The sequence below is a fragment of the Episyrphus balteatus genome, chromosome 3, assembly GCF_945859705.1.
Source record: "Episyrphus balteatus chromosome 3, idEpiBalt1.1, whole genome shotgun sequence".
Taxonomy (NCBI): Eukaryota; Metazoa; Arthropoda; class Insecta; order Diptera; family Syrphidae; genus Episyrphus; species Episyrphus balteatus.
In genome coordinates, this window is record NC_079136.1 from 40,423,546 (window position 1) to 40,430,254 (window position 6,709).

Genomic DNA, 6,709 nt, shown 5'->3' on the forward strand with positions numbered 1-6,709 from the left:
TATCTAGATGAATGTCAATATTAAGTCCTAAGGCCCAAGCCCGTAGAACTCGTTGTTAAAACTTCTCCTAAACTCTCCACTTATGTGGACATGTCAAATTCTCCAATTAATAAATTTCAGAGAATAAAATAAACGAACGCAATCAAGCCTCCTGAACAAAATTAACTCTCAAAAAGCTTCTGGGCTACGCATAGTTTTTCCGAAGCACAAGGACCAGGGGTTTGTTTACCAACTTTCAAAGTTTACAAAATGTTTTTGATAAAAAATCATAAAAATTTAAAAACGAAAACAAACTTTTTAAACGATTTTGAGATAGAGGCGTTTAGCAGGTTTTCAAGAAAAAAGAGACCTCAAAAGACTTATTTTAATAACTGATTAGCCTAAGTTTACACAATTATTGTTTAAAAAATTTTTAAACATAAAACTCTTAACATGCGAAATAAATAACCTCTAAAAGTTAGGTATTTGAGCTCCAAGCTAATTTTCCTATTTAATTTCTTGTCTCGATTTTCAAGAAAAAATGCATGACAAGTTTTTGTTTAAATTCATAAGCAATTAAATTTATAAGAAATTAATTAAAAATTTTTAAAACAATATTAAAAATTTGTTATTAAAATTAGAAAAATAAAAAAAATCAAATCAACGACATACAATTATAACAAAGAATTTTTAGAAGTTTTGTTTGAAAATCGTTGTTTATTGTTTGTTAAATATCCTATGTGTTAAAATATTCATTTTCATTAAATTCTCTTGACGAGAGCAAAATTTTTGTATATAAAAATATTTGATTTTCTCAAAAACTTTGACCCACTAGTTCTATGAAATTTAAATGCTTTTTAATTTTTTTTTTAACTTGCCTTTTTTAAAATCGCAATTTTAATTAAAAAAAAAAAAAAAAAAACAAAAACAAAAACAAAAATACGGAAACAGCGGCAATTTTAAACCCATAGAGCTTGAAGTATTTTGAAGTTGAAATTGGTAATCTCAGATACCAAGAAAACGGTTCTATGAACAGCCCAACAAACATTATCCCTTCTATAAAGCTTTACAGGAGCTACATTACCACCTGTAAAGCTTTATAAAAGCAAATTTTTTAGTCGGGAGTGCCTATTCCTATATTTTTTAATAACGTTTCAAAAATTATTTTTATTTATTTCAAAAGTTGAACTTTATTTGGCCTGGGTAACTTTTTGTATTTATTAATCGTTAGAGCCGTTCAAAAAGCCGAAAAAAAACAACAATATTTTCCATGGCTAGTACAGTTAATTACAATTTTACTTCTAGGGAATCACCAAAAACCTTTAAGTATACGATTTTGAAAAAAATCGCTTTAGTAATTAATGCTGCAGCTACAGATAGAGACAGACAGACAGAATTGCTAGACCAACTTTTTTCCCATTCTCTATCATCGTAATGTGGGAAAAAAGTGGGTCTGACAATTCTGTCTGTCTGTCTGTATATACCTCGAGCTACAGCCTAAACGAATAAAGTGATTTTCTTCAAACTTGGTAGTTAGCAGTTTTTGGTGATTCCCTAGAGGAGAAATTGAAATTTTTTTTTATGACCAAAACTAATGGTACCTGCCATAGGTATAACGGAAATAGAAAAGTTAATTTTGTTCAAAAACGGCTCTAACGATTTTGATTAAAATTTTTGTGTGTAGTATTTTACATAAGAGCCAACTTTTGAAATAAAAAAAATATTATCTGTACCGTTATTAACGATACCTGCCATAGAACGGTTTTTTTTTGGATTCTGAATAAGTCGTACAAGATTAACCCGATTTCAACGAAAATTTGTATACAAAAGCGTTTAGATAAAGGTAATATTAAATTTTTAGAAAATTTTCAAAAAAATAATTTTTGGATTTTTAAAAAAATATTTCAAAATTTTATTTTGAAAAATCAATTTTTTGAAAACGGGTTAGTGAAAAATTTTGAAATTTCGTTTTTGTGTGTAAATTAATTATTTCTTCCAAATGGCATACCAAATTTTGTATATATAAAAAATTATTTTTTTAAAAAACTGCTCTAACGATTTTCGAAATTTGTTTTGTACAAGTAATAAAATGACATACTTGGTTTTTTATAAAATATCATTTGAAATGGTTTTTAATTAATTATAAAAACAGATTTTATTTTTTTATACTACTTATGAAATTTCTTGAAAATATCAAATTTTAAAATTATCCAAATTTTCATGAATAAAAGGTTTTAACATAAGAGTTACTTTTAGCATAAGAGCGAGTACTTGCGACCCCAGTCGTGCATTTTATTTTTTTACGAATCATAAATTTGCCCTACGAGTATAGTACATTTATATCGCAAGTGAATCGATGATTGTTGAAACAACATATGTAAGTGATTTTTTTATTTTTTTCGAACATGAGACTAAAACCGCTATAATTTTAAATAGGCTGCGGATTTGTATATTATAATCAATATTAAATCTAGGAATGTCAATTAAGGTATTAAAATTGCCAAAGCATTGTAAATTTGACCTCCTCATGGAAAATACAGGGGCTTTTGAACCTCGTAAGAAAAAATTAAAATTTCACTTATGTTGTTTTAACAATCACCGATTCAAGTAAAAACACAATACGATACACAATAAGTTCAAATTTTTCTTATCACCTTATTCAGGAAAAACTAACATTGTACCGGCTAAATTATTATATTGTTATAAGGTACCATGTGGAAGAAAAATCAAACCAATCATTTATTAATCTCCTAGAGTGACTGTGTTATTTTATTTGGGACGAAATCGTGTGTATTTTGTAATTGATTTCTATGATATTGATTAATTTCTTAAAATAAAAATGTTAAAACCATTACTATCTAAAAATTATAAATACTGATTAACAATTGAATTTATAATAATTATTTTTTTACTATTGAATTATTTTTATAAGGTAGCGTGGCCGAGCGGTCTAAGGCGCTGGTTTAAGGCACCAGTCTCCTCGGAGGCGTGGGTTCGAATCCCACCGCTGCCATTGAGTTTTTTTTTTTTTCCTGTTTTGTTTTTATTTTTCCTTTCAATTGTTTTTTATTGAGTAAACTTTTTTAATTTTCAAATTTAATGCTTTTCGTTAATAAATACAAAATACCGCCAATTTCCGCCATATTTCTTTGTAAATTAGTGATAATTTAATGGGTCACTATGGCGTATGTGGAACTTTTTTTTAATGAAAAAACAAACACAAAAAATTGATCGTTATTGATCACCTAAGTAAACTATCTTGTTAAAGATGATGAAAGGCGTAAACATAAACATTCCAACATATATGTTGGAGTACGATAAACGTGATAGGGTTTTAATCTCATATCCCCTGAAAGAGCACCCTTGCATCTTATAAAATTTTATGGAACTTTATGGATCTTTATTTTCATGACAAATCTTACATTTTTGCCAATTATTTTTTGGGACAATTCTTGTGAAATGTATTTCATCTTTCCCTTAATTTTCAAAATAATTTTGGTAACTAACAGAAGTTCTGGAAAGCATGGCTCTTTCCTTAAAGTTTCCATTAAATTAAATTTTTTCCACTAATAACTCGCATTTGTTCAATACTTAATGATGACGGAATAAAAATAATTCATCAAAAAGTTTTCCTGTCAGCAGATGATAAACATTGTAGGCACTCCAACCAATCGTGGTAATTAACGCAATTATTACCGCAACCACACTATTTTGCGTGTCAATTGATTTATGCTATTGAAAATGGAGAGGAATGAAAACTGCCTGGCTTATAGTGTGCTTACCGTAACATGCGAATCGGAAAAATCAAATTTCATCGAATAGTGTCGGAGAGTGTTTACCGTGTGTGTGTGTATGTGTTTTAAGCATTCCTGTTAGATAAGTTTTTGTATATATGTAATGTATAAGTAAACATAAATCTAACTCCTCTATATATAATACACATGCCAGTTAGATTTAATTTCAAAAGAAGCACAAACCTCAGAGCTCCATACCAAACCGCGCGCTACTATATGCCGCTGCTGCTGGACGCGGACGGTATAGTATAGAGTTAGAGTATGGTATAGCAGAAACAGCAGAAGTGTCTAGAGCTGCAGCAGTTATACTGTGCAGCATCACAAAATGCAGCTATAACCTCCGCAAACGGAGGAGAGAGCACCTTCATCATCTCGGTTAGATACTTAGATACTTGTTAGATCTTCTAATACTAACTTGGGGAGCTAGTTACGTAATGTAAGAAAAACTTCCGCATTCATTTTAAGAGTATTTTGCCGGTGTTTGTGCTGACTCTGACTGGCTAGGCTACTACAAACTGCAGTTCTTTACTATGGGGTTTTCCTTCGACTATGTGGAAAATTATTTACCGCTGTAGTGGTTTTCCACGGATACGACGCTGTACGAGAGTATAGTGGGGTTGTTGTCGCAACTTCTTCTCTCACCATTGACTGGCTAGCTAAAGCGATGATGATGATGATGATGATGATGGTGTGGAAAAATTGTGTGTTTCCTTAAAGATTTCTCAGTGGTTATCTCTTGGTTTGGTTATAATTAAAGTTTTTTTTCAATTATTTTTTCCTGCACCATAATATGCCTTAAAGTTTGTTTTTCTTCATTTGCCATTCAGGAAAAACCGTTTTTATTTTACTCAAACTGGAAAATAATTTAGTTACATATATATTATGTTATTATAATTTATATAGCGTTTATGGTGCACTAGAAACTGCATTTGCCGCTTTTATAAAATGACATCTAAGCTCTACTTGTAGCTGGAATAGAATAATAATAAAAAAAAAAGGAAAGCGGTCCAGTGTATATGAAGATTCATTGACAATCCCGGAAAACGATTTTCCGAGAAAACAATGAAGTGGTGAAAACTGATTTATATTCTTTTTTTTTCTTCGTGGAATAAAGGAAAATAAACATGCAATAGAAATAGGAGGACAAAATCATTACAAAATTATCATTTTTATCAAAAAACAACACCGACTTCAAAGGATCGAAACTGGGTTTTATGGTTTTTCTAATAGTTTATATTGACAAAACTTAACGAAATTGAAATGAGACCACACTGCAGCCACCAGCTTTAGAATACAAAAAGAATTATCAAAATTGGTTCACTCAGTCCAAAGTTATGATGTAACAAACATAAAAAAAAAAAATACAGACGAATTGAATACCTCCTCCTTTTTGGAAGTCGGTAAAAAGAAATGGTATTCTATCATAAAGGACCAATATTTGGGTGGGTCCAAAAAATCTAAATTCGTTTTTTTTCTATTTTGTACTCCAAAAAATCGATTGCTAGACAAATCTAGAATATACACACCAAATATTAGCTCTTTATATTAATGGGAAGGTCCTCCGCTTCGCAATTTTCCATTTTTACATCACGCTTCTACTAAAAAAAAATCATTTTTTTATTAATTGACTTTTAAGCAAATTTCTTTACATATTCTTGTAGGAAATTGAACGTTCTACAAAAAAGGCCCTATACACTTTTTTCAATTATCTAACCGTTATGTAGATATTTGAGGTGCAAAAATCGAGAAAATCTTTAAAAATTCGTTTTTACCGACTTCCAAAAAGGAGGAGGTATTCAATTCGCCTGTATTTTTTTTTTTTTTTTGTTTTTTTTTTTGTTTTGTATGTTTGTTACCTCATAACTTTGGACTGCGTAAACCAATTTTGATAATTCTTTTTGTATTGAAAAGCTGGTGGCAGCAATGTGGTCCCATATCAATTTCGTTCAGTTATAACCATAGAAACTATTAGAAAAACCATAAAACCCAGTTTTGATCCATGGAAGTCGGTTTTGTTTTTTGATAAAAAAGATTATTTGTTCTTAATTTTGTAACAAATTGAAAAATTATAATAATCAAACGCGCATGACATATTCTTGTAGAAAACAAGACGGTTAAAGCAATCAATTTAATGCCAAGGAATTATTTGTAGAACGTTTAAGCCCCTACAAGAATACATCTTGTTAATTTGAAAACAATGAAGTTTCAGTGAATTGGAAAATTTTTAAAAGTAGAAATTGTTTTTATAATTTTTTTTAACTTTGGCCTCGAATATCTTTAGAGTTGTTAGAAATGAAAAAAGTTATTAAGACCTTTTTTGTGAAGCAATCTGTTTTCTACAAGAATATGTCATGCGCGTTTGATTATTATAATTTTTCAATTTGTTACAAAATTAAGAACAAAAAACGAATTTTCAAAGATTTTCTCGATTTTTGGCCCTCAAATATCTACTAAACGGTTATAATTGAAAAAAGTGTATAAGGCCTTTTTTGTAAAGCGTTCAATTTCCTACAAGAATATGTAAAGAAATTTGCTAAAAATTCAATTAATAAAAAAAATATTTTTTTTTAGTAGAAGCTTGATGTCAAAATGGAAAATTACGAAGATCTCATATTTGGTGTGTAATATTCTAGAGGTGTCTAGCAATCGATTTTTCGGAGTACAAAATCGAAAAAACGAATTTCGATTTTTTTGACCCACCCTATATCCAATGTGCTTCTTCTTCTTTGCGACGATTTCCATTATTTCGAATGTGATCACAGTTCTCTGATTTTACTGCTATACTTTAAGTCGTAAGCTTCTATGTCGCTAAGGTCAGCTGAATGCAGATCACTTTAACATACGTAGATAGTTATTATTATTTTTATCTCCAATTTTGATCCTTAAAAAAGCTGGATTCTAGCTTACGCGGACGTGTCGTATTCTAACTCTCTCAC

The 6,709-nt window shown here is 29.7% G+C and overlaps 1 non-coding gene across 1 annotated transcript; it reads left to right on the top strand.

Moving 5' to 3' along the window:
• The first annotated feature begins 2,910 nt into the window (after positions 1-2,910).
• Trnal-aag (transfer RNA leucine (anticodon AAG)) lies at positions 2,911-2,992 on the top strand. Its single transcript has one exon. It is a non-coding gene; the product is annotated as a tRNA-Leu (tRNA).
• Positions 2,993-6,709: the final 3,717 nt, after the last annotated feature.